Here is a 9,117-nt window from a genome sequence, read left to right as displayed (position 1 = left end):
GCTTTCTGCTTTAAAAGACTGTTCTGGGTGTTTTTGTAACGTGGTTTTGGGCTGGGAGGGTTATGTTTAATCCACCTGACACTTGATCTATATTGGCTACAGAATTGTACTCAGAGAGTGATGATTAATGGGTCCTTCTCTAACTGGAAGGAGGTCACTAGTGGGCTACCCCAAGGCTCAGTTCTGGACTCGGTGCTCTTCAATATTTTTATTAATGATGTGGATTTGGGGATACAGGAAAACTTGTCAATGTTGCAGATGATACCAAATTGGGCAGAATCATTTATTTTATATACCACACATCTAGACTGAAGTCTACTCTGGGTGGCTAAGAACATAGAAGAAGAAAAATAAAATAAAATAAAATAAACAGCAACATTTAAACCACTGCCTTTTTTCTTTCTCTTTGGGCCTCTCTCAGTGTTAGGCCCCTCAGCCTCCTATCTTGACTAAAGCAAGTGATTTGGGTAGATCTAGGTGGCAGGAGGCATTCTGCCAGATATTGAGGTTCTAAACTGTTTAGGGCTTTATATGTCATCATTCAATGTGGAAATGAACAGGCAGCCAATCCAGGGCAGCCAGAGTAGGGGAGATATGTTGGTGTTTTCTCCCCCAATAAGAAGTCTGGCCGCCGAATTCTGCACCATTTGAAATTTCAGCATCAGTCTCAGAGGAAGCCCCATTACGGTAGTCTAATCTCGAGACTACAAGCACATGGACTAGAATGGCCTTGATAGGATGGAGCCCTGGGCCAAAAGCAACGGAATGAAATTCAACAGGGATAAGTGCAAATTCCTGCATCTCAGAAAAAGAAAAAGTTGCAAGATGGGGGAAGACTTAGCTCAGCCAAACTACAAGTGAGAAGGACCTGGGAATTGTCGTAGATCAACAGTGTGATGTGGTTAAAAGGCAAATGCTATTTTAGGCCGCATTAATAGAAGTAGAGTTTACAAATCCCACACGGTGCTATTCCCCCTCTATTCAGCACGGGTTAGGCCTCGCCTTGAGTATTGTGTTCAGTTCTGGACACCACACTTCAGGAAAGGATGCTAAAGCCTTAGGAGGAAAGTCTGAAATAGTTAGGCATGTTTAGCCTTCAGAAGATAAGACTGAAGGATGATATGATATTCTTAGGCATCCTTCAGTCTCGAAAGACCATAGTAACGCACTCTGTATGAGTGTCCTCTCCAGAGCACCAAGCCTGGGTATTTTTTTTTATTTTATTTTATTTTATTTTATTTTATATTTCTATCCCGCCTATCTGGTCATATTAGACCACTCTAGGCGGCTTACAACAAAAACAGCAATATAATTTTAAAAACATTACAGCTAAACAAAGATAGAGATAGAAGGCAAAATAGAGGAAGGAAGATCGTCAGGGGTTTTCTGTTGGGAAGGCCTGCCTATACATCAGTGTTTTTAGTTGTTTTTTAAAAATGCCCAGCGAGGGAGCCGCGCGAATCTCAGGGGGTAAGTTATTCCAGAGGCGAGGAGCCACCGCCGAGAAGGCCCGATTTCTGGTCTTTTCCTTTCGGGCCTCTCTCGGCGTTAGGCTCCTCAGCCTCACCTCCTGGCTCGCGTGAGTGACACGGGTAGATCTTGGTGGGAAAAGGCGTTCCACCAGGTATCGAGGTCCTAAACCGTTTAGGGCTTGGTAGGTAAGTATTAACACTTTGAAATTGATGCGGAATCGGATGGGCAGCCAATGCAGTGCGGCCAGAGTGGGTGAGATATGTTGGTATCTTCTCACTCCACTGAGTAGTCTGGCCGCAGCATTCTGCACCACCTGTAGTTTCCGCAGCAGCCTCAAAGGTAGCCCCACGTAGAGCGCATTACAGTGGTCTAATCTTGAGACTACAAGCGCATGCACCAAAGTGGTGAGAGACCCCACATCAAGGTAGGGCCGCAGCTGGGCTATTCGCCTGAGATGGAAAAAAGCGGTACCAACCACGGACGCCACCTGGGATTCCATAGTGAGCGCCGGGTCCAGATGGATCCCCAAGCTGCGAACCCCATCCCTGGCAGGCAGAGTCACCCCCCCCCAAAGTGAGGGGGTTTCCCATATCCCCAGGTGAGGGGGCGCCCACCCTCAGTACCTCCGTCTTGTCCGGGTTCAGCCTCAGCCCGTTCTCCTGCATCCATTCCAGTACGGCCTCCAGGCAACGCCGAAGGGACAGAACGGCATCTCCTGCAGTTGGAGAAAATGAGATGTAGAGCTGCGTGTCATCCGCATATTGATGGCACTGTGCTCCACACCCCCTGATGACCCCCCCAGCAGCCTCATATAGATGTTAAACAGCATTGGGGAGATGATCGACCCCTGTGGGACCCCGCAATTGAGGCTCCACGGGGCCGAGACATTCTCCCCAAGCTGCACTCTCTGGGGGCGGTCCTCCAAGAAGGAACGGAGCCAGGCGAGAGCCCGGCCACCTATTCCCAACTCAGCGAGCCTCCCCAGGAGGATACCGTGGTCAATGGTATCAAAGGCCGCTGAGATATCGAGGAGGACCAGCAGAGACACTTTGCCCCTGTCGGCCTCCCTCAATAGGTCATCGCACAGGGCGACCAATGCCGTTTCTGTTCCATGGCGCGGCCTGAAGCCCGACTGGAATGGATCCAGGGCATCTGTTTCATCCAGGAACGCCTGAAGCTGATCGGCCACCACCCTCTTGACTACCTTGCTTAAGAAAGAAACATTGGCGACGGGCCTATAGCTGCCAATTTCATCCGCCGCCAAACTAGGTTTCTTTCTTATGGGCCTAATGAGTGTTTCCTTGAGGGCAGAGGGAAATCTGCCCTCAAGGAAAGACCCATTAATTATTACAGTAGCCCATTCCGTTGTTGAGGGCCTGGCTGCCTTGATTAGCCAGGCCAGGCAAGGGTCCAAAGAGGAGGTGGTGGCACGACAGCGATCAAGCGTCCTGGCCACAGTGTCGGGCGAGACGGGCTGAAAGGAGTCAAAGATCACCGGGCAAGGCGGAGCGCTGGACATCTCAGCTCGACTCACTGTATTCAAAAAAGGAGCGAGGTCCCGGCGGATGGCCTCCACTTTAGATTTTTAAAATGCTGCAAATTGGTCCGGGGTAAAACTAGGGGGAGGCCTATCACCCGGGCCAATTCCGGATAGGTCACGTATTATATGGAATAATTCCGCCTGCTGGTTAGACGCCTCACTTATCCGGTTAGCGAGGTAAGTTCGACTGGCAGCCTTTACCTTAGCCTGGTAAAGGTTAGTCACGACCTTAACAGCTATACGATTGAAAACCGTCGGGTCCTTTCTCCATTTCCACCCAGCAAGATCCCAATACCGTCCCTAGCCCCAATCCACACGTGGAGAGCCTCAAGACCTGGTTTTACCACCGAGGAGCGCCTAGCTACCTCCAGGGTGGACTTATAAATGATGGCCACTCCCCCCCGTCCCTCCAGTCTACCCTGGTGTTGGACAGCATAACCGGGCGGGCAGATGAGAGCAAGAGGGGTACCCCCCTCTCCGCCAATCCATGTTTCGGTTATGCAAGCCAGGTCTGCATCTTCCTCCAGAATAAGATCGTAAATTAGCTGGGTTTTGTTAGATACAGACCTGGCATTCAACAACACCAGGCGTAGAGGGCCGGCTGGTCTGGCTACCTCGATACTGGAGGTTGGTCTCCATCTCAGAACAAGGAACAGCCTTTAAACATCTGTTCATTGTTCTTCTAATACGAGTAGGGATGGAGCCAACGCCATATCGCCCTCTACCCGTGATCACGGAGATGTTTTGTGGCCCCTCGCTGGGAAGGCAGGCCCTCCGTTCCATGACGGGAAGGAAAAGTAAAAGGAAGGACAAAGAGAAACTAATAACTTAATACAATTAAACAAAAAGAAAAAAGAAAATTATACAATATAACAGCTAAACTAAATACATCATTAAAAACATTGATGTAGAATAATATGAAGGATAGGCTGTTACGCAAGCAGCAAATCCCCCCTCTCCATGTAGCTGAAATAGTCCAGTGGAAAGGCAAGAGCCAACACAGCTGGTTCCAGTGACGTCACAGGAGTTGCCAGTTGCTGATGATACACAGCTCTACATCTCCTTTTCATCTACCTCAGTGGATGCCGTCCTGTCCCTTCAGCGCTGCCTGGAGACTGTATTGGAATGGTTACAGTCGAATGGGTTGAGGCTGAACCCAGACAAGATGGCGGTCTTGAGGTTGGGTGGCCCTTCCATTAGCGGTATAGGTTACTCCCTTTCTTTTGGGGGGACGACCCTTGCCGCAAAGAGTAAGGCCCGCAGCTTGGGGATACATCTGGACCCAACGCTTACCATGGAACCCAGGTGGTGTCCGTGGTCCACTCTGCCTATTTTTCGTCTGTGGCCGATTGCCCAGCTGCGACCATATCTTGATGGGAGGGCCCTCACTACTCTAGTCCACGCACTCGTAATCTTGAGATTAGACCATTGTAATGCACTCTACGTGGGGCTGCCTTTGAGGTTGATGCATAAACTTCAGGTGGTCCAGAATGCAGCAGCCAGGCTTCTTAGTGGGGTGAGAAAATATCAGCATATCTCCCCCACTCTGGCTGCCTTGCACTGGTTGCCCATCCGTTTCCGCGTTGACTTCAAACTGTTAATGATTACATATAAAGCCCTAAACGGTTTGGGACCTCAATATTTGGCTGATCGTCTTCTTCCACCTAGATCTACCCGAATCATCCGATATAGCCAGCAGGGACGGCTGAGGGGCCTGATGCCGAGGAAGGCCCGGAAGGAAAAAACAAGAAACTGGGCCTTCTCGGCGGTGGCCCCTCGGCTGTGGGACACTCTCCCAACCACAATTCAGCTGGCACCCTCACTGGGTGTATTCAAAAGCCTGTTAAAAACTTGGCTATTCAAGCAGGCCTTCCCTCTAGTCAATTAAGTAATGTGTTGTTGTTTTTTGCCATCTTGATAATGCATTCTTTGGAATTAATCGTTCTAATTGTATTCTTCTTGATTTTATATATGTTATATTGATGTGTTTTTATCTATGTAAGCCGCCCTGAGTAGACATTGTCTAGAGCAGTGGTTCTTTATGTGGGCGATAATGCCCCCCAGGGGGTGTTTTCATTTTTCAGGGGGGCGGTAGAACGAAAAGGGGCAGTGTGGGGGCGGCGGAACAGAAGGGGGGGCAGTAGGGGGGCACTGGAGCAAGCCAAACCTGCGAAGGCAGCTGCAGCCGTAGTGCTGGCAGTGGATCCGGTGCTGCTGCTGCCAGACGATCCCATTCTTTCTGCTTGCCACATCTCACCTTTCTCCCTTAGGGGAGCACTGAGTGTGGATCGGGTGGAAGGAAAGGGTCTCTTGGGTCCCCGTCCTTGCCCGGTGAAACACTGCCTTGCACCTGGGTGGGGAGGGAGAGACAAGCCCCGTTTGTCCATCCTGCTTTCCTGCACATTACAAGGGAAGCACGGAGAGAAACGGGTCGGTTTGGGGTGGCGTGGCAGGATTTCTAGGGATGGGGCTGGCTCAGGTCATCCTGGGTGGGTGGGAATTTGGCAGCTTTTCTGGCTTTTCTTTTTGTCCCTGTTGTGGCTGGCTCTCAGGGGCAAGAAAGTTCACCTGGCCAACTTTAAATGGCTTTGAGGGATGTCAGACTTGAGATCTTCCCCTGTCTTCCATGTACACGGGTGTGATGTGCCTCTATGTGTAAATCCTCTGGAAGAGAAAGCTCTCAAATTGAACTGAGAGTGCTGAGGGCAAAATCCACAAGTCACCTGCTCCTCTTTCTCCCTGAACCCTGAGGATCCGTTCAGTGAAGGTGAAAATGGCAGCATGTCAGTAGCTTGAGTATAACAGTTTGCTTCAAGTAGGGGGTGGCGGGGGCGCTCCAAAAGGTTTAGACTACAACTCCCATAATCCCCTGCCCTTGGCCCACCTTCCCGCCCATTGCAACAGAAGCGCGGAAAGAAACGAGTCGGTTTGGGGTGGCGCACCATCTCTCATTGAGCTATTCAACAGTTCAGTTGTTTAAAGATAATGTGAAAATGTTACATTAAACAGGTTTCGTGTGTAGAAGGTTGCTTTGGTCAACAGACTTCTGCATTATTCTAACAATGCTCCTTGAATTTAAAAAATTGAAAACTGCTACAAGGCAACATACAACCCTAATTTGCTTCTCTATTTCCTTAATACAAAGTCTACTATCTACAGAATTTCTCTCTAACTTTGCTCTGCTTTTTCAAAAAAATTATTTTGAGACCCAAGTGGGTTGCTATCTTGAATTTAGGGTTCAGACAGCAGCAAAATCAATATTCCTTTCCTTTCAAATAAATACTCCATTATTCTAAGATTCTCTGATTCTTAATGTGTAGCCTGTATAATTAAAAATTGTAAACCGCCCGGAGAGTGCTTGTAGCGCTATGGGGCGGTATATAAGTCCAATAAATAAATAAATAAATAAATAAATAAATAAATAAATAAATAAATAAATAAATAAATAAATAAATAAATAAATTCTGTTAGGACTTGTAGCTGAAGTGACAAAACCAATTGCTAGCATATTATTGCCAGCCATGGCAGTAATATGCCAGCTGACATATTATTGGTCCGTATGAAGACTGAGTATTTTGGTGAAACTAGAATGGGCCATTAATACATAGTCCTGGCTATGTTTTTATCAGGATGTGGCCAGAAGACATGGAGACATATTGTTTTTAATTGCCACCCTTTAGTATCAGAGGTAGTTTGTGGAAGATAAAGTGAAGCTTTTATCAAGCTGCATTTTTCGAGCTTTGGAATACACAGGCTTGTGTCCAGTAAGGATCATCTTGCTGGTGGAAAGAGAAATTAGGCTGCTTCCCTACCTTAATTTTCTTTCTCCTGTGCTGCCCTCATTCTCCATTGCCACCACACCAGGCTCAGTTACCCAACTCACACTTAACAGCAGATCTGAAGTGGTCTGCAAGAGGGAGGGGCATCACTGAAAACTGTCTCCTTCCCTCTTCTGAAAGGGGACAGTGCCTTCTATCAGTGGAGTGACTTCCACTGGATAAAAACCTCAGCACCCTTTTTTCATTTTCATGTCTTGTTTTGTGTTTTGCCCATGGGTGATTGATTGATTAGGCATCCTTCAGTCTCAAGAGACTATGGTAAAGTGCTGTGTATGGAGGATTTGGGACAGTGTCTAGTGTGGCTGAGGAGGCCAATTCGAGCGTGACCATCCCTTCCACAGTGAACACAAATACAGTCTGTACCCCGTCTAGCTCCCTGATGTTGCTGCTTTCGTGACTGCCTCTTTGGCTCAGCCTGCTGGACAAGGGTCACTTCAAATTGGGAGAGGCTGTGATGCAACGCCTGCCTCCAGGCTGAACGCTCAGATGTCAAGGTTTCCCATCTGTTGAGGTCCATTCCTAAGGCCTTTAGATCCCGCTTGCAGATATCCTTTATTGCCGCTGAGGTCTCCCTCTGGGGCGATTTCGCTGCATTATTTCTCCATACAGGAGATATTTTGGAATCCGGTGTCAAAGGGATCTGATGTTGAGCCATCAAAAACTACAGTGCCCTTCACAGGGCCTGATGATGTTAAGGAGTCGAGGTGGACATCCAATCTTGAGAAGTATTTTAAAAAGGCCCTCCTTGCTAACCAAATCAAAGGCCTTTGTGAGATGTATGAAGGCCACAAAGAGTGGCTGTTGTTGTTCCCTACGTTTCTCCTGCAACTGTCTGAGGGAGAATACCATGTCAGTGGTGGATCTCTTCAGCACAACACGGCAAGCAACGCTGAGAAGAGAGATGCCAGGGTAGTTATTGCAGTCGCCCGTCTCCTTTGTTAATATACAGTGTGACGATGTTTGCTTTGTTTATGAATTCTTGTTGTGCTCTGTAAAACATTTTGTGTATCTCTTTGTATTGTACTTTTTTAACGTGCACTCCAGTTCGATATTATATTTTGGTTTCTCAGTTTTATGGTTTCAAAAAAAAATTCTGCTCTTTGTGTAAACTTTTTGTGTAGAGATATATATAATTTGTTGCTCTGATTTTTGTTGCTTTCCTTCTGTAAAATTTTTCTCTATGTCTTTTAAACCCTTTTTATAGTGTGCATGAATATGTATTTTCCTTGAATCTTAATTTCAGAGTTTTCGTCTTGAAATTTTTAGTTCCTGCATTCCGGTTTGTTTTTATGCCCTTTTAATATTTCTTTTTGCATCTTAAAATTCACTTGTAACTAAATCATTAAATGTTACTGGGGTTTTTTCGGGCATTTCATTTTCTTGCAATTGAATTTTATTTTCAGGGCCAATTGGATTTAACTGTCATCAATCAATCAATCAATCAATCAATCAATCAATCAATCAATAAGATATCGCCGTGGAGAGGGGGGCAATGATAACTTCTTCAATGGCTCAATGGGGCATTTCTTTCAAAAAGCTTAAGACCCACTGGTCTAGAGGGGCAGGGTAAACATCAAATAAATAAATAAATAAATAAATAAATAAATAAATAAATAAATAAATAAATAAATAAATAAATAAATAAATAAATAAATAAATAAATAAATAAATAAATAAATAAATAAATAAATAAATAAATAAATAAATAAATAAATAAATAAATAAATAAATAAATAAATAAATAAATAAATAAATGACACAAACTGCCTCCGGGATTCCGGCTCCGGATTTTGCCTCAAGGTTTACTCCTGAATCCTTTTCCATCAGTGGATATAGCCACAAGGCAGTGGAGGTTTGAAATCGGAGTTTTCCTTCTCCTAGATGGGCTGCCTTCCAGGGCAGATGAGCCCCACCTACCCGGCATGCTCTCTAATAGTGCGGAAGTATGATCTGGCCCTTAAAAGTTTCCTATCCCCAGGTGTATGCAATGCTAATTAGCTTTCCTATTTACTAAATTAGGGTCCAAAATAGAATTAGAGTATTTCATGCGCCATTAGGTGTGCACTCCTGCTCATCCTCCTTTAAAGCTGAAAGCCCTTTAAAGCTGAAACATGAGAGGTCTTACAGCTGACCTGGCTGGCGCTCCTGTTGAGGCTCTGGTTGATGGCTGGTTCACCACCGCTGCTAGGGCTGTAGACACGATCGCACATGAACGCCATCTCCACCACCGAGCTTGGCCAGCGCCTTGGTTTAACCAGCACCTTC

The sequence above is a fragment of the Pogona vitticeps genome, chromosome 2 (genome assembly GCF_051106095.1).
Source record: "Pogona vitticeps strain Pit_001003342236 chromosome 2, PviZW2.1, whole genome shotgun sequence".
NCBI lineage: Eukaryota > Metazoa > Chordata > Lepidosauria > Squamata > Agamidae > Pogona > Pogona vitticeps.
The sequence above is the reverse complement of the archived record's forward strand: the minus strand, read 5'-3'. Positions refer to the sequence as shown.